We start from the raw sequence: 19,149 nt of genomic DNA, 5'->3' as shown, positions 1-19,149 counted from the left end.
CTCATTCGGTCAGGTGTCTGCCTTCGGCTGGGGTCATGTTCTTGGGGTCCTGGAATCCAGTCCTGCACCAGGCTCCTTCTCAGCAGGGAACCTGCTTCTCCTTCCACCTGCCACTCTACTGCTGTGCTCTCACAGCACAGGAGCCTCCTTTATAGGCAAAATTACAAGGGAAGCATCCCCATTCCCTCTCCCACTGCCTTTCTGGTGGTCACAGAGTTTCTCATTTTGTTCCTCACTCACATCCACCAAAGTACTTCAAAACTGAATCTCAACAGATACATTCATGGGCAGCAACGTAACTTAGTCTTTTGAGTACATGACCATTTTCACACTATACTAGCAGCACTAATGGAAGGATTTCTTTTCTCTTTGTCCTTAGTATTATATTTAAATACTGCCAATTTAATATGTTCCCCCCTGAATCTGGTTTCTTTAATTTGCTTTTCTTTGGTAACTGGCAAGATTAATTTTTAAAATATGTTTGCTCACTGACCTGTTTTATAATCATCTTTCCCTTTGCTCTTTTATCTATGCCAAAAGGCATAAAATTAGTTTTCTCCAAGACTCCAGTTTGAGGCCAGGACTGTCTGATCTTAGGCAAGTCACATCCCCTCTTTGGATCTCAGTTTTCTCCTCTATAAACCCTAAAGATCTGTGAATTTTCAATAATTTAAATTAATTAAGACTTATTCTTGAAAACACAGCAGGCACACAAAATATAATGCTGGTTAGTAAGATTGTTGTTGCTAACCCATTACCACCTTGACTATAGAGAACCTTCAATAGCAATGGTAACATAAACCCCAAATAAAACTAAGGAAAACAAAACCACAAGAACCAATCCTCATATTTTTAATAAAAAATGCAAGAGTGTCTGCACTGTGTACACACCGAAGCCTTCAGAAAAAAGAGCAGCTTTTTCTCTTCCACGAAGTCCGTACATTTATGGTGGTGTACGGCTGTAAGAACAATGACCCGGATTTTGAGCGTTTCCATGACCCACCAAGATCCAAACTGAAGCCATTCCTCATTCTCGCCCTTAGCCCTGGACAACTACTAACATAATTTTGGACCCCGTAGTTTTGCCCTTTGTGGAAATATCAAGTAAACGAAATACGGCTATTTTCACTTGCTATGATATTACTGAGATCCATCCACACTACAGCATGTCTCAGAACCTCATTCTCGGGGCGCCTGGGTGGCTCAGTGGGTTAAGCCTCTGCCTTTGGCTCAGGTCATGATCCCAGAGTCCTGGGATCGAGCCCCGTATCCGGCTCCCTGCTCAGTGGAGAGCCTGCTTCTCCCTCTTCCTCTCTCTGCCACTCTGTCTACTTGTGATCTCTCTCTCCGTCAAATAAATAAATAAAATCTTAAAAAAAAAAAAACACCTTTATCCACATTTCCAATATCCATTTACCAGTTGATGGTCTTGGACTGTTTCCACTTAACTGGCCTTAGGAGTATACATTCATGGTCAGGCTCTTGTGTGAAGGGATGGTTTATCTGTACTGTGCAGACACGCAGGAGGAGCGCGTCTCAGAGCAGCCGGCCAGCTCAAGTGGTGGAGCACATGACTCTTGTCTCAGGATGATGAGTTCAGGCCCCCCACTGGGTCCAGGGATACTTTAAAACCTTAAAGAAAAGACTACCTTCTCTCCCACTGAAATGCCTTGCACTGTGTCGAAAATCAGCTCACTGTAAGGGTTTACTTCTGAACACTCGGTTATGTTCCATTTGCAAATACGTCTATCCACTTGCCAATACCAAACTGTCCTAACTGCTTTAGCTTTATAGTATAATCTTTTTTTTTTTTTTTAAGTAGGTTCAATGTCCAGCATGAAGCCCAGTGTGGGGCTTGAACTCATGACCCCGACATCAGGACCTGAGCTGAGATCGAGAGTCAGATGGAGCGCTCACTTCGGCAGCACATACACTAAAACTGGAACGATACAGAGATAGCACGGTTCCTGCACAAGGATGACAAACAAATTCGTGAAGTGTTCCATATTTAAAAAGAAAAGAAAAGAAAAAAGAAAAAAAAAAGAGTCAGATGGAGAACTGACTGAGCCACCCAGATGCCCCTGGTCATAATCGTTTCCACACGTTGCCAGACTTGGCTTTCTAATATTTGGCTGAAGATTTCTGCACTTAGATTCATGAAAGGATCTGGCTGGCTGGCTGTGGTTTTAATTTTTTGTGATATCTTTGGCTTTGGGACCATGGCAATCCTGGCCTCAAAGAATCAGTTAGAAAACATTTCCTCAGGGTGCCTAGGTGGCTCAGTCACTAAGCATCTGCCTTCGGCTCAGGTCATGCATGATCCCAGTGTCCTGGGATCAAGCCCTGCACTGGGCTTCCTGTTTGTCTCGGAGTCTGCTCCTCCCTCTCCCGCTTCCCCTGCTTGTGTTTCCTCTCTCGTGGTCTCTCTCTCTGTGTCAAATAAATAAATAAAATCCTCAAAAAAAAAAAAAAAAGGCATTTCCTCCTTCTTTCTTTTCTGGAAAGGTGTGTGAAGGTTTGGTATTAGGTTTTGACGTCTGACAGCATTTACCAATGAAGCCAAGATGACCTGGATGACCTGGGCTTTTCCTTGTGGCAAGAACTGTAATTACTAGGGCACCTGGCTGGCTCAGCTGGTGGAACATGTGACTCTTGATTTCAGAGTCATGAGTTCCAGCCCCATGCTGGGTGTAGAGCTTATTTTAAAAACGATTTGTAATTACTAACATCTTTATTTACTATACACCCATTCAGATTTTTCATTCTTTTGAAATCAGTTTGGTGGACTCTATCCTTTTCTAGGACTTTGTCATTTCACCTAAGCTGTCTTCTCTGTTTTTCTCAGTCTAGCCACAGGTTTGTCAATTTTGTTGAATCTTTCCACTGAACAAGCTTTGGGTTTTATTGATCTTCTCTACTGTTTTTCTGGTTTTACTCCACTGACTTCCACTCTGATCTTTATTTCCTTCCTTTTTTTTTTTTTTTTTAGTTTGTTTTTCACTCTGTGGATTCAAATGGTGAAAGCTTAATTTTTGATTTGAGATCCTTCTCCTTTTCTAAGATAGACATTTTAAAGCTATGAATTTCCCTCTTAGTACAGTTTGGCTGCACCAGAGGAATTTTAGAGTGTTGTGTTTTCTATTTTTAATTCAGTTCAAAATATGTTCTGACTTTTCTTGTGATCCCTTCTTTGACCCACAGTTACTTAGAAATCTCATTTAATTTTTTATGAAGTGTACATAGAGACAAATCAAGGGGATTCCAAAATTTCTGACTGGAGCAACTAAAGGAAGAAAGTGCTGTTGGAGACATGGAGGAGCGCACGTGCAGTGGAGGTAGGACTGAGAGCGGGAGTTCAGTCATAGACATCTGAGGTGGTAATTCTCACACGACAGTCACATGGAGATGTGGCAAGGCAACTGGGTATGAAAATACTGAGTCTGGGGGCAGTCCATACTGGTGATGCAAAATTCAGAAATCTCAGGGCTTGTATGGTTATATTTAAAAAGATTTTATTTATCTATTTGACCAAGAGACACAGTGAGAGAGGGAACACAAGCAGAGGGAGTGGGGGAGGTGCCTGATTCGGGCTGGATGCAAAGACCCTGGCATCATGACCTGAGCCGAGGGCAGACCCTTAACAACTAAGCCACCCAGGGGGCCCACTTGTGTGGTATTTACAGTCAAAGGACTCAATTACCAAAGGTGTGAATGTCAATAAAGAGAAAAAGTTTCCAAGAGTGAAGTCAGAGACAACCTCAGGAAGGAGATTCTTGTTAGGTTAGGTATGTTGGGGCATTTTTAATTTGATCTAGCAAGGACAGAGCCAATTTAAGCACTCTATAAGCCATGGATGTGAAATGAATGTTATCACATGATAACATGTCATATCTGTGACTAGTGGAGATGTAAAGATAATGACATTAAGAGACCAGATCTCCACATAAGTAGACAATTTACAACACATATAGATCAATATCAGGGTTATTATATATATGTCTACTAAAATGATAATATCCTTAAACTGTCCATGTTACTAAAACAAGATCCTTACCCCTACACACCTATTTTTTTCTTCTACCCATATGCCTTTCTACCAATGTCAGTCATTTAACATATATCTCTTCTAAAAATGGTGAAATCAAAAAAAGCAAAACTGTTGCTCTTTGCCACATCTACTGTGAGAACGAAGACCACTCTCAGCAATCAGAGTACTGACAGCCCAGAAAATGTCAACATCACTCTAGAGGGATACGTGCCCTGGTACAGTGAAGGGCCCCAGAGGAACCCTGTGGAGGGACTTCAATCCCATTAATGTAGAACTCAGTCTCCTTGGAAAGAAGAAGAGACTCCGAGTGGACAAATGGCAGGAAACAGAAAAGAACTGGCTACTGCCCGCACTATCTGCAGTCCTGGAAAGAACATAATCCAGGTGTTAGACTGGGTTTCTGTTACCAGATGAGGTCCATGTATGCTCACTTTCCCATCAACATTGTTCTTCAGGAGAATGGTTCTCTTCTTGAAATCCAAAATTTCTTTCTTTCTTTCTTTTTTTAAGTTTTATTTATTTGTTTGTCAGAGAGAAAGAGAGCACAAGCAGGGAGTGGCAGGCAGAGGCAGAGGGAGAAGCAGGCTTCTCGCCCAACAGGAGGACCAATGTAGACTCGGGACCTGAGTTGTTGAAGGCAGTCGCTTAACCAACTGAGCCACCCAGACGTCTCAAAATCCAAAATTTCTTGGGTGAAAAATGTAACTGTAGGATTCAGGAAAGTATTGTGTGTTCAGTATCTCAATCCCAGAAAGATGAGTTAATTTTTTTTTAAGATTTATTTGCTTATTTTTAGAGAGAGAGAGCACTGTGTGGAGGGACAAAGGAAGAGGGAGAATCTCGAGCAGACTTCCCCACTGAGCACAGAGTCTGGCACGGGGTTTGACTCCATGACCCTGAGATCATGATCTGCGCTGAAATCAAGAGTTGGGACACTTAACCAACTGAGGCACCCAGGTGCCCTGAAAGATGAAATAATTCTTGAAGGAAATGACACTGAACTTGTATCAAACTCTGCTGCTTTGATTCAGCAAGCCACAACAGTTAAAAAAAAGGATATCAGAAAAATTTTGGATGTTATCTATTTTTCTGAAAAAGGAACAGTTCCGCAGGCTGATGAATAAGACCTAAATTGTCCCGCTACAGAAACAGCAAGATGCCAGATGACTTTTCAGACTTATTTGTGAGATTTTAAAGATGCAATAAAAGCTGTATTGATTTAAGGCTTTTTCTCAAACCAATAATCCTTTCCAACTATCTGGTAAGTAAACCATTCAGAAGTTTAAAAAAAAAAAATCAGCACAATTGTTATCCCTCCAACCACACAGCCACATGACAAAACAAAAAGATAATATGCATATTCCAAAGCAAGTAATCTTTAACTCTTCTTACCAGGTAAGTCTGCAAGGGTTACACTCCATTCCTTTAAACTTTTTTTTGTTGAAGAAAGATAAGATGCTGATGAAAAATGGGTCAAGCGAGGGAAACTGCTTTCCAACTGAGATTTGAGATTGAATAAGAAATGGGTGAATTAGACTGAAGAAAGACAGTTATCGCCCGTCTGTGCGCGGCTCTTCTGTATCAAAGGCAGCTTACCTCCAGCTTACCCCATTAACTAAAGCATTCCAGTTTCAAGGTGACACAGAGTTTTACAGAAATGTCTTCCCACTTTGAATAATTTGGATCAAAACCAGAATCCCTTTAAATAGGCTTAAAATTTCCAGTAACATTAATTTTCAAATAATGCTTCAAGAAAAACCTGCTGCTGTGGCCAAAAAAAAAAAAAAAAAAAAGTCCATGCGATCTTTGTCTTACATACACACTCCTTGCCTCACTGCATTCTAGATGCCAAAGTTAGAAATCAGAGAGAAAAGAAACTCACCATCAGGTTTTTCAAATATAAATGACTCTTATAAACACATCAACATTAGTTTTCTCTTAATATGCTTTTAGCTTCAGGGCGCCTGGGTGGCTCAGTGGGTTAAGCCCCTGCCTTCGGCTCAGGTCATGATCTCAGGGTCCTGGGATCGAGTCCCGCATCGGGTTCTCTGCTCCGCGGGGAGCCTGCTTCCTCCTCTCTCTCTCTCTCTCTGCCTGCCTCTCTGCCTACTTGTGATCTCTCTGTGTCAAATAAATAAATAAAATCTTAAAAAAAAAAATGCTTTTAGCTCCCAAAATGATACTATTTGAGGCTATGAACCCAAGAGACACAGGTTATTTATGTGATGCTTAATAAAATTGTTTTATTAAAGTAAATCAAATGTCACACTTCACATTTGGGGCCCCAAAGAACTCTTAGATCTTTAAAAATAATGAAAATCTGTCTGTCTGAATGAAACTGAACAATGGAACAGTCAGGAGCATGGCCACTGTTAATCAGGTAGACCTAACCTCTCTCATACCTTGGTTTCTTATCTACTAATGAGAATAAATGAAATTACATTACACTTTCTATATTTGGCACATGATAAGCACTCAAAAAACTATAGCTATTGGGGCACCTGGGTGGCTCAGTCAGTTGAATGTCCGACTCTTGCTTTTGGCACAGGTTGAGATCTCATGGTCATGGGATTGAGCCCCATGTCGGGCTCCCCACTCAGTGGGGAGCCTGCTTGAAGGTTCTCTCCCTCTGCCTCTCCCCAACCTGTGTGCATGCAAGTGCACACTCTCCTTCTATAAAGTAAATAAATTCATAAAAAATGAAATTATATGTATTAAAAAAAAACTATAGCTATTGTGAAATTTAGAATCCTTCCTCCAGCCATGAATTTATATCTTCAGAGCAAACAGGCTTAGCAACACAACAGTGCACTGAAATGCAAGAAAGCAGTTCAACCTACTGCCCCAAACCATGCCTTACTATTGTTTCTGAAGTGCAATTTCAGGAGAAAAAATGTAAAATAAAATGAAAAAAAAAAAAAAAGAAAAGAAAAAGAAAAAAGAAAATAAAAAAATGGAGGAAAGGTTATGGGAAAAAAACAAATAAAAAAATAAGAAAAACTTCTGAGGGCACCTGGGTGGCTCGGTGGGTTAAAGCCTCTGCCTTCAGCTCAGGTCATGATCCCAGAGCCCTGGGATCGAGCCCGCACTGGGCTCTCTGCTCTGGGGGAGTCTGCTTCCCCCACCCCCACCTGCCTCTCTGCCTACTCGTGATCTCTGTCAAATAAATAAATAAAATCTTACAACAAAACAAAACAAAACTTCTGAATGATCTCAAAGGCTGAATCCTGAAACTGATACCCACTAATTTGAGACTTAGTTAGAAAATCACAACTTAAAGAGAAAAACTCATTTTTTAAAAAAATTTTATTTATTTATTTGAGGGGCACCTGGGTAGCTTAGTCATTAAGCATCAGCCTTTTGTTCATGCCGTGATCCCAGGGTCCTGGGATCAGCCCCACATCAGGCTCCCTGCTCAGCGGGGAGTCTGATTCTCCTTCTCCCTGCCTCCCCATCATTCTCACTCTCTCTCTCTCTCTTTCAAATAAATAAATAAATAAAATCTTAAAAAAAGAAAAAAGACAAATAGGCAAGTATTTAAGCTAAGTAAATAACCCCATCTAATAATTTTGCCAAAGGAATTAGGAATCAACACAAATTGATTTCAAGAAAAAGAATTTTGACAACAGGGCGCCTGGGTGGCTCAGTGGGTTAAGCCGCTGCCTTCGGCTCAGGTCATGATTTCAGAGTCCTGGGATCGAGTCCCACATCGGGCTCCCTGCTCAGCGGGGAGCCTGCTTCCCTCTCTCTCTCTCTCTGCCTGCCTCTCCATCTATTTGTGATTTCTCTCTGTCAAATAAATAAATAAAATCTTTAAAAAAAAAAAAAAAAGAATTTTGACAACATTCTTTTAAAATCTGATTTCTAGGGGCGCCTGGGTGGCTCAGTGGGTTGAGCCTCTGCCTTCGGCTCAGGTCATGATCCCAGGGGCCTGGGATCGAGTCCCGCGTGGGGCTCTCTGCTCTGCGGGGAGCCTGCTTCTCCTCATCTCTCTCTCTCTCTGTCTCTCTGCCTATTTGTGATCTCTCTCTCTGTCAAATAAATAAATAAAATCTTTTTAAAAAATAAAATAAAAAATTAAAAAATTAAAAAAAATAATAAAATAAAATCTGATTTCTAGAGTCTCCCTGATAGAAAATAAAAGGATATGTTTAATATATACTAACCAAACATTCTGGGTTGGCCAGAATGGTTCCATTAGTTAAAATACTCATTCTTCCAGTGGGCTAGTATCTGAAGATAGTTACCAGATCTGTAAAAGGCAAACCAGGAATTATTTTGTAATTTGTTTTCCATACCAAAATTTAAATGTCCATAAGAAACGTCACGTTATTTCTTCATAATTTGGTTGGTGGCACTTCCTGGCAGACCCCAAGGGCCTCAGGGAGAGGCAACAGCCCACCGCTCTGGATGCCTCCAGAAAACATGGAGCGCCGTGGAGGCCTGTGGAGACGGCCACACACCTGCAGACGCACCCCACATGCTGGGCTGACCAGCTGAAAATTTGGTCAGTGGGTCACTATTCCCAAGAAGAGTAAAAGCAGAAGGAAAGTACTCATTTCTCAGCCTCATCTCTCCCCCTCCTCTCATTTGTGGAAACAACATCTCTGAAGAAACAGATGACTCAAAACAAAACTGAAAATGTTATCTTAATATCCATAAAATACTGTAGATAAAATAGGATTTGGACATGTTATTATCCCTGCTACCAAGTAACTCAAAATCTAAGAAATGATGATGATGATGACGATGATGATGATAATGAAGGTTTCTTTGCAAAACAGGAATCTGTTAAGAGCTTTGCTGGAGTTCTGAGTCTAAAATGAACAGGGTGAATGACTCATGCTCATCAATTAAACACAAAACCGTAATATATACAAAAGTGCAACTGTGGCTAAGATTCTTACTCATCACTTGACTACAGTAAATAGATAATATTCTTGTCTGCTTTAAAGCTAGCCTCCCAAAAAGCTTCCCCACCGCCCTCTATAAAAGTAACAAAAGGTCCATTTTATGGTTTTGTTTTCTTTGTTAAAAAAAAGAAAGAAAAGAATCTACGATCACTTAGGTTTAAGGATGCTATTATATTTATGTAACCTTTAAAAAGTTCTAGTAACGGGGCACCTGGGTGGTGCAGTGGGTTAAAGCCTCTGCCTTCGGCTCAGGTCATGGTTCCAGGGTCCTGGGATCGAGCCTCCCAGCGGGCTCTCTGCTCAGCAGGGAGCCTGCTTCCCTTCCTCTCTCTGCCTGCCTCTCTGCCTACTTGTGATCTCTGTCTGTCAAATAAATAAATAAAATCTTTAAAAATAAAAAAAAAATTAAAAAACACAAAAAGCTCTAGTAACTTCGACACAGCCTAACACTGCTGTTTATGTTATAATCTTATCTGTTATGTTATAATCTGTTATGCCACAATCTGATCTTACATGTCCTAGAAATATTGAAGATTTGTTTTCTCTCTTTTCTGTCAATATCCCATATCCATATAGTTTACAACACACCTAGTACTGTTATATAAAGTCTGAGTTAAGATATTTTTATGGGTATGGTACTAAGAACATTTGATTTCGTCGAGAGTATTCACCGTAATTAACAGCAGAACCCTATTATTACGTGGCTCATTACATACTGGGATTTACGCTGTGAGTCAAATCTCTATCCCAGAACTCAACAACAAACTCTCCTACAACTGCTATCTTATGTATCACCTTTCCCCAGTCAGCATTCTAAAAGGATGCACTCCATGGATTTTACCAACTACTTCAACATTAGGTTCTTTATTTACCTAAAGCCTCTCTAAAACTTCCAGAAAGAGCGGCAAGCACTGCGAGTCTTACCTTTTAGAACTCACTGCGTCCAACAGCCCACACCAGTCCACAACTCGCTGCTTCCAACAGCCCACACCAATCCTTCTGTTTCGTTTTGTCGCTGATTCTTTGTAACACCTTTTCAGTTGGGTTCTACCACTAAGCTTGTCCAAGCCTGCATCACCTTACAGAGACAACTACAAAAACCATGGTCTTCACACTTCCAATTTCCCCTTCAACCACCTGCTCAAAAGAGGTTTCTAATCTGCCACCTGGTTCATGTCATGCCCATCGACAACCACTGGCAGCCAAAGAATGGAGGTTGTACCCACACAGCTCCTTAGCCTCACGGCCAACACAAGCTTTTACTTACAGCTAAACCTAGTGTTCACTTGCTTGATAAAAATACTGAGTCCCAGGGTGCCTTGGTGGTTCAGTCCCTTACGCGTCTGACTCTTGATTTTAGCTCAGGTCTTGGTTTCAGGGTTTGAGTTCAAGCCCCATATTGGCCTCCGTGCTGGGTGTGGTGTCTACTTAAAAAAAAAAAAAAAAAAAAAAAAAGAGTTCTAGCTGTTATTTTTAGCCACTTTCCAAAACGTTCCCCCATCCAGCCACATTCTATCAACTTTCCAGGTCCTGTTTCCAGTGAAGTCTTGCCTGACCACTGCAACTCGTGGGCCCTCTCCCTCTTCTGAATGATCAGGCACTCTATTTCTGCATTCTCAAAGTTGATTCCACTGAATCAAAAGGCAGTATAATGTGTAAACAATGTGTGGTAGTCACATAAATTGGGGGAAAATTGGGCTAATAAAGGTAAACATTTTTTTCCTGCTAGACTTCCGGGAGCATCCATTATGTTAACACGCGTCTTCAAGAGGACAGATACGGTATATGACTATATAATTATATACCATATGTTTTTGTTAACTTAAGGAAGTTTCACAACATTTAATTGCTATTTCAGTTTTTGTTTTGTTTTTTTTTGTTTGGAGTCTGCCTCTCTCACCAGTCAGACAATTCTAGGAGGGCAGCGAGCCGTTGGTCCTCACTGTGGTCACTGCACAGGAAGGCATTAAGTTTCGGTGGCACAGAGCATTAATGACGCGCCCGACTTGGGGTTCAGAAGGCAGTGCAAGGGGACGATAGTGCAAGGGGACGGCAGTGCAAGATGCCGATGTCCGCATCACAGCACCCAAACGCATTATTAAGTCTCTGATTTGGGGTGAATTATTCAGCCTCTGTGGGGCTTAGCCTCCCCTCTAGAGAACGTGCATAGTAACGGAGCTACCTCACAGGTTGCTGCCGAGGAATGGATTAGACACACTCACACAGTGCCCAAAAAGCATTCGGTTAATATTAGCAGATGGACTGGTAGGATATAGACCAGAAGAAAGACTAATTACTAATTAAAAAGCTATTCAAATAATCCAAGCTATTTACCCACGAGTGAGGGCTCTGAAGTGCACTGAGTCTAAATTCCGCTTTCCCTTCTACCGGCTGTGGATCGTGTAGAAATTACTTTGTCCTCTGCTCTCCCTTTCCCAGTCTGTACATTGGGAACAATAAAAGCAACCATTTTTCAGGTGTGTTGTGCTATGAAAATGGAATAAGATAATACTCATGTCCTCGATACACTATCACACAGTAAGTGCTCAATTATTAGCTGTACCTATTTGGAGATTATTTTTAAGTGGAGCTCTGGTGACCTGAGAGCATGCTTTCCAACCAGCGCCCCCACATCCCCCTCCCCAATTCCCAACAGTCCCAGAGACTCCAATGTCCTTCCTTCCACAGAGCCACCTTCCTCCCCCACCTCATCCCCCGGCCCAAAACCCTTCTCGAAACCATCAGCCTCCTGAAGATTAAATTCCTTTCCTACAGCCTTTCCCCTCCCCTTGTGCACTGCCCACGTGATATACAGTGTGAGAAAACAGAACGTAATCCAAGGAGTAACTCTGCGCCCCCCTTGTAACTTCTGAACAACTCTGTTAACATCGTGCCGCGCATGCGTGGACGGAAAGGCGGCCCAGTGTCCCAACGCTGCCATTTCCCAACTGCACGTCTTAACTTCGATTCCCTGTTGCTACTTTAGACTTAGATTTCCCCCACTTATTAAAAGAGTAATTAAAAAGAAATTATCTTTGGGAATAAAAAGTAAACAATACCCTTGCCAGGCTCAACTCAAGCAGCTGATTTTAGCTGTGAGAGACGCTAGTCTTAATGAGCTAGACGCACACATAAATGAATCCGACAAACCACTCTTCCCCTAAACCACCTTGGCTCTACCCAGTCCGCACCTTAGTAAGGGACTCAACCACAGACAGGGGTGGTCCCCTTGATGAGAATGACTTGACTTGATACTGTGGTACTGGAAGGGCATTCAGAGGAAGGGCATTATGAAGACACAATACAGTATTAATTTCTAAAATGTTCCAAAGAAAGAAAACAGAAAGGGTCTTTATTTTTTTTTTAAAGATTTTATTTATTTATTTGACAGAGAGAAATCACAAGTAGACGGAGAGGCAGGCAGACAGAGAGGGAAGCGGGCTCCCTGCCGAGCAGAGAGCCCGATGCAGGACTCGATCCCAGGACCCTGAGATCATGACCTAAGCAGAAGGCAGCAGCTTAACCCACTGAGCCACCCAGGCGCCCGAGAAAGGGTCTTTAAAGAAAGAAAAGAGCTGGGGTGCCTAGGTGGCTGATTTCAGGGTCCTGGGATTGAGCCCCACATCCAGGCTCTCTGCTCAGCAGGGAGTCTGCTTCCCCCTCCCCCACTGCCTCTCCCCCTGCTTGTGATCTCTGCCTGTCAAATAAATAAATAAATAAATAGTCTTTGGAGGGAAAAAAAGAAGAAGAAAAAGAAAAAAGAGCCGTTCAGGTGTTTGCATTCTAGAGGATCACGGGGGATCTTGTGGATTTATATACAAACAGATGCTGGTCACAAAAAATGCTGTCACCTTATAATGAAAACAAACTGATCTATTTGCACACTCTTTCATTCTCATACTTTGGCACAAAGAATTTTTTGATGAGGAAGTAAAGCGGGAACCAAGCCACAAATGGACCAATCCCTCCTGCTGGCTCTCTGGAAGACAGATTCCAGATGACTCTTTGGGCCCTGGGTGCTGTGACCCAGTGGTCCAGTGATCCCACGGCTGTCCAGGCAGACCGCTCTCTAATGAGAGAGGAGTGTTGTGACAAATAGGCAAAGAAGGAAAGAGAGACCACAGAACAGACAAGTCACTACTCCCACTTCCTAGAGCAAATATTTAAATACGTTGACCTGGAAGAGACGTGCCCTGGAACCCGTATTCTTGCCCGTCCTTACTCACTACTGTATCTCAGAAAACCAAAGTCCCACTGCATATCTCAAACTCGGAGAGCCACATGACGGGGCGCCTGTGTGGCCCAGTGGGTTGGGCCTCTGCCTTCGGCTCAGGTCATGATCTCCGGGTCCTGGGATAGAGCTCTGCTAGGAGGGGAGCCTGCTTCCCTCTCTCTCTCTCTGCCTGCCTCTCTGCCTACTCGTGACTTCTCTGTCAAATAAATAAATAAAATCTTTAAAAACAAAACAAATAAAAAAACCAAACCAAAACAAAACAAAACCAAAGAGATACACGGAATATTAAGAGTTCAAGACAGCAGTGAACACTGCTTTCCCAAGGCCATTCTTTCTGCGGTGGTTGCAGCCAGGAGGGCTCAGGAGGGCGCGAACAACTATCTGTGCTTCAGCACTGATGTTTTATGGCTGGGTGCCCAGATTGTCTAGCTCGGCACCCAGCTCTGCAGCCTCTGGAGGGCTACGGGGGAGGCTCTGGGGGAAGAATGCGTTCCTAACGAACAGCTCTCCGGCCCTGCAACAGCTTCTTCATTCTCTGAAAGCATCTGTGGCCAAGAAAAGAATTCATTTTTAGTAAAACTCTAAAAATGGCACAAAGGGTATGAATTTTCACCATGTTTTTAATATACAAAACCTCCTCACATCCCAGTTGGAAAATTAAAGAATACGTATTTTACTTTTCATTAAATAACTTACAGTTCAAACGCACGCTCTACACAATAGGAAACTTACAGGATTATTTTAAGCAAGCTATTCAAACAAGTTCACTGGGCAAGGATGACACATTGCTTGGTTTCAACATCACGCATACAATCTCTACACAAGATTACAGCTATTTCTGACAAGTAATCTTTATATTTGTAAGTAATTATATTCTTGAAAAGTTGTATACAAGCTGAATGTTTATAATTGAGAACATCTTTACTGTGTTAAAATCTATTTTTAAAGAAAGCTTACTGGATTACTATTTGGCAAAGTCAAGAATGCTCTCCTCATGACTGCACAATTATTTAAAAGCTAATTTGTAAAAATTTAGATATTCGTGATTAACTGGCTTAAAGCAAGAAAATCTGTAAAAAATCTACCTGGGGAAAAAAAAAAAGCCTGTTCTCATTTGATATTCTGTTCTCTCTATTTAAATCTGTGGCATCTCCAAGCAAAATTAAGATGCTGTCTTAATTAAGCAAATAAAATCTACTCATCATACAAAAAGACTGCAACACTAATACTCCTTCAAAAGACTGCCTTACAGCTCATCGAAAACATCATAAGACCCTCTAAAATAAAACTGGGTGTGAAAAGTAAAAAGCCGTTTGTCTCAAAAATCACCAGTAAGCCATAACAACGTCAAAGAGACCAAAAACAACACACACACACACACACACACACACACACACACACACACAGCTACCTGGCTCTTCCCCTCTTACTTAGACCTTCCAGGTGCTCTCTGCTAAAGGCTCCTGGTTCTAAGACCTTCTATAAATCTGTCCCTCCTCACCTGTTTCTCATGCTTCCCCACCCGGGCCCCCAGGACTTCAGTGGCTCTAGCTAATCTGTTTGCTGCATCCCCAAATCTTAATAATCTCATATGTTGTTCTGATATGGGAAACAGCCTCAGAGTAGACAATCTATTTTCTTCCTTATAAAATCTCAGATAGCAACCTTTGCACACTAAACCCTGACTGAGCATTAAGAGTCTTCTACGACATTTGCATGTAATCTCATGGGTCTAACTCTTACTGGGGAAGGCCCAAAAGACCCATAGTCTTTAAAATGGCTCCTGGGCGCCTGGTGGCTCAGTGGGTTAAGCCACTGCCTTCAGCTCAGGTCATGATCTCAGAGTCCTGGGATCGAGTCCCGCATCGGGCTCTCTGCTCAGCGGAGAGCCTGCTTCCCTCTCTCTCTTTCTGCCTGCCTCTCCATCTACTTGTGATTTCTCTCTGTCAAATAAATAAATAAAATCTTAAAAAAAAAAAAAAAAAGGCTCCTAAGCCTGAAAATGTCAAGTTGTTAGAAAAGTTATATGATGCCAAAGATATTCTATATACTCAAATAAAGGAAAAATAAACTAATTTTCACTAGTATCCCCACCCTGCTTTTTTTAAAATTTAAGATTAGCATCACTTTGAGCGGCGCAAGAGTAAGTTTATACTCAGGCACTTCTCGCCCTCACTTGGAGTTGGGGCAGTCATGCAGACACTCCGTCTGCAGCCAGTACTGTAGGAATTCTATCTTCCATTTCTTTCCAACTGAAAGCTCTCTTCACTGAGGAAAAAGGCTGCCCCACTCCAGTCCTGACCTCCTCCTCCCCAGCTTGGTTTTGGAAGTGAGCCAGATGACAGCATTTGGAGAAGCACAAATTTATCTCAGTAAAGCTGGCTGTTTAACAAAAAGGTGGTGGTGGTGAGAAGTACCGTAATTTTAGAGTATATCCCCCGCCCTTACTTACTTCTGTTTTAACCCCTGCAGGTCCAATGAAACAGTGCACCCCACTTTCCCTCATAATCAGCCCTCTAATGCAACTATGTGTTCCAAAATTCCTGAGCCAACTAAGTATAAATATAAGCCTGCTACAAAATAATCTTTGTCAAAGTGTTAAAACATGCTCCACTTAAAAAAGAACAACAATAAACACTGTAAGAAGGAAAACCAGAGTCAACATTTACATGTACCCCAGGTTACTACTAAAATATTTAAATGCCAGAATCCAAAATGAAATAATGAGATTAAGTCTTATGACAGCCTCGGTGTCAACCTTATCTAATTTAATAGCTTAAGAGTGAAAAACAGAGGTACCTGTCAGTAAGATCTTTGCTTTAGAAAAGAAAGATGGAAAGCTTAGAATCAAGTCTTTTAAAACTAGATCCTCTGGGGTCCCTGGGTAGCTCAGTGGGTTAAAGCCTCTGCCTTCAGCTCAGGTCATGATCCCGGGGTCCTAGGATCGAGCCCTGCATCGGGCTCTCTGCTCAGCGGGGAGGCTGCTTCCCTGCTCTCTCTCTGCCTACTTGTGATCTCTGTCTGCCAAATAAATAAAATATTTTAAAAAATAAAACTAGATCCTCATAATAAAATCAAGTCTGTGTGTGTGTGTGTGAGTTTAATGTATATAAAACATCTGGGATCCCAGATCCATTCTCTTGCTTAAGGAAGTGCTATCCTGAAGAAATAAATCACTCTGTGTCACCGTAAGTCAAATTTAACTTAATACTTTTACGGTTACTATTTCCTGGGGTATCAATATCTTGTGACCCAAGGTGTGAAAGAAAAACAGTCTGAGACCCTCTATTTTTATGAGAATATAAATATTAAAAACTTTCTGTAGAAAGAGCAAACTTTCAGGATAGGGAAGTAAAGTGGCAACTACTCAGACCATTACTATCTCCCATACACACTGACAAAATTAACTTGGATAACGAAACTGGGCTAGTCATTTCTTCAAACCTCATTTACCATCATTTCCCCCAACAAAGCATCCTAGGAGCGCCGCATGAAAGGTGTTCAAAGACCTTCACCATCTCTGTGGTGCGGGAATAATGCAAATTTCTTCAAGGTGCCCTCAGCCAACCAAGTTCATCTGGTCAGAGGCTAAGTTTTATCTTCTACGTTTTCTGGTAGCACAAAAGGAAGTCTGGAACCGAAGCATGCAACTGTCAACACCCGGCCACACTTCAAAGTGGCCACCACTGTCCGCTGAGATCCCTCAAGACACATCTCCAGCGTCTCCACTCATCCTCACAGTTACTCAATTCTAAACGCAGGACGTAAGTTGCATAAAATAAGCCTTGAGCGGGTGAGGTCCGGCCAGGCCCCTAGCAATCGCTACACAGTGATCATCGTCATCTGACCACCTCGACCGACAGCAGCGCAGCGACGAGAAGACCCGATCCGGGAGAAAACCCGACCCTCGGCACACAATGGATTAAACCAGCCAGATGCCCACAACTTGCAACTCCTTCGAGGCGCTCAAGTTGAACATCCACAGAGCACCATTTTGAGCTCAGAATCTGCGGTTCATGCCTAGACACAGACGAGCAGGCAACTCAAATGGAGGTTTAAACTGACAGAGGCAAAGAGACAATTCCACTCATTTTCTACAGCATCACTCGACACCGCGGAGCGCCTTAAGACGCGAAGGTGCAGCCGGGCTCTGCAGCTCTTCCTCCCCCGCCCGGGGCGGCACCGACCCTGCATCTCCGCTGAGAGCCCCAAAGCTCTGTGCAACCGACAGGCGAGCGGTTGCCCCGCCGGGTTGCCGCGCAGAACCCCTACAGTCGCACCTGCACGTTCTAACAGCCACGAACCAATTGATTAAATGTCACCCACAAGGTAAAGGTGCAGATGAGGCGTCGCTCAAGCAGAGGTGGCACTGGGGCGCTCGGGTTACGTGATGTGCTAGCAGGGCAGCTGTGGCGCGGCTCCTTTTCCTCGTGCGCATTGCTCCGCAGTCTGCAGCCCCGCTGGCAGCCCACCTGATTCCAGACCCGCAGAAGACCCGGGGGCGCCCGCACCCTCCCCCAAAGCACGCCCAGGGCTCGCTCTTCCCGCAAACAACGACGCGGGAGGCCCTGCACCGACAACGCTGCGGGTTCGTGCGCACCATCGGAAATGCAAAACCCAGGGGCGACCGTTCCGGGGGCGCCGGGCTCCCACAGCCGCACGACTTGAAAGCACACACATCTGGCGTGTGACCGCAGCGCCCGCCGCGACCCCGCCGGCTCCCCCGCACCCGGCGCTCCGCGGACCTCTCTCTCCCCGCGCGCACGCACGCACCGGCCCCGCGCCGCCCGCGGCTCCTCCCGCCGCCCCGCGCCGCGCATCCCTTCCCGCCCGGACCCGCCAGCCCCTAGCGCTCCGGGCCCGGCCGAACAAAGGCGACGCCTCCAGCTCGGCCAGCGGCGGGGACTCGGAGGCCCGGGCCGCGCTCACCTGGGCTCCGTCCCCGGCGGCGGCGGCGGTGGCGGCGGCGGCGGCGGCGGCTCCTCGGCGGGGCTCCGGCGGCGCGGGCCTGGCGGCGGCAGCGACAACGACGACGACGACTCGGGCGACCGCCCCGGGGCCTGCGGGGCGCTCGGGCGGCAGGGGCCCGCTCAGCGCCGGCGCCGCGGGCTCAGGTCCCGGCGCGGGCGGCGGCGGGGGCGGCGGCGCGGGCGGGTGGGCGGCGGCGCGTCCCGGCAGGTCCAGGTCCGGCCCCGGCGACGCCGCGACGCGCCCTCCTCCTCGCGCCCGCAAGCGGGACGGCGGCTCCGGCGCGGCCCGGGATCCGAGGTGGCGGCAGCGGCGACGCTGGGCGCTCGGCGCTCGGCCGGCTCCGCTCCCTCCGCCTCCGGCTCGGGCGGGCCCGCAGCGGCGGCGGCAGGAGCGCGGCGGGCGCGGGGACGGCCCTGTCAGGGGCGGCGGGGGCGGCCGGGGCGGCGCTCAGGACTGCGGGGCGGCGGGGCCGGCGGCGGCGGCTGCGGCTCCCGGGGCCGTCGCGCTGAGGTGCGGAGCTGCCACCGCGGCCATCTTGTTGCTCTAACTGACAAGAACCCCCCTCCCCCCGCTCCAGCCAGACGGGGCGCTCGCGCCCCCTTCCCCGCCCCGCGTTGGCCTCCAACAGGAAGTCGTCCCGGCCCCTGCCACGTGACTCCACTGTATCTGCATACCGGAGAGCCAACTAGCCAATCGGCGCTCTGCGCCCGAGCTCCGCCCCCGCGCGCCCCTCCCCGGCCCATTGGTTCTCCCTGGCCAGGCCACGCCCCGTCCTTCCCCCTTAATACCCGCTCGCGTTGTGGTTCCGCAGACTGCGCGGGGAACGCGCCGGGGAGCGAGCGGGAGCGCGCGCTCCCCCTGCCTGGGCGCGTTCAAGTCTAGGGGGCTCGCGCTCTGCCTGCGGTGCTTGGAGACCCGCGCGACATCGTTCCCGATCTGTGGGCGCCGCGACTCGGTGTTAACGCGTTGGACGGCGGGCGCGG

At 45.3% G+C, this 19,149-nt stretch overlaps 1 protein-coding gene across 3 annotated transcripts in view; it reads right to left on the bottom strand.

Moving 5' to 3' along the window:
• Positions 1-18,245, bottom strand: part of TNRC6C (trinucleotide repeat containing adaptor 6C) — a 146,166-nt gene extending 127,921 nt beyond the window's left edge. For 2 of the 3 annotated variants that reach the window (XM_082705325.1, XM_082705327.1), the window contains exon 1: positions 18,125-18,245. The gene's annotated coding sequence lies outside the window, so the exon portion shown is untranslated. Of the gene's footprint in view, positions 1-891; positions 912-18,124 lie in introns of those variants that run through there. The other variant, XM_082705326.1, reaches the window with a different exon arrangement.
• Between the last annotated feature and the right edge of the window lie 904 nt (positions 18,246-19,149).

Source organism: Mustela nivalis (assembly GCF_964662115.1).
Source record: "Mustela nivalis genome assembly, chromosome: 17".
In the NCBI taxonomy this organism is placed as follows: Eukaryota; Metazoa; Chordata; class Mammalia; order Carnivora; family Mustelidae; genus Mustela; species Mustela nivalis.
This window is presented reverse-complemented; position numbering and strand designations above follow the sequence as displayed.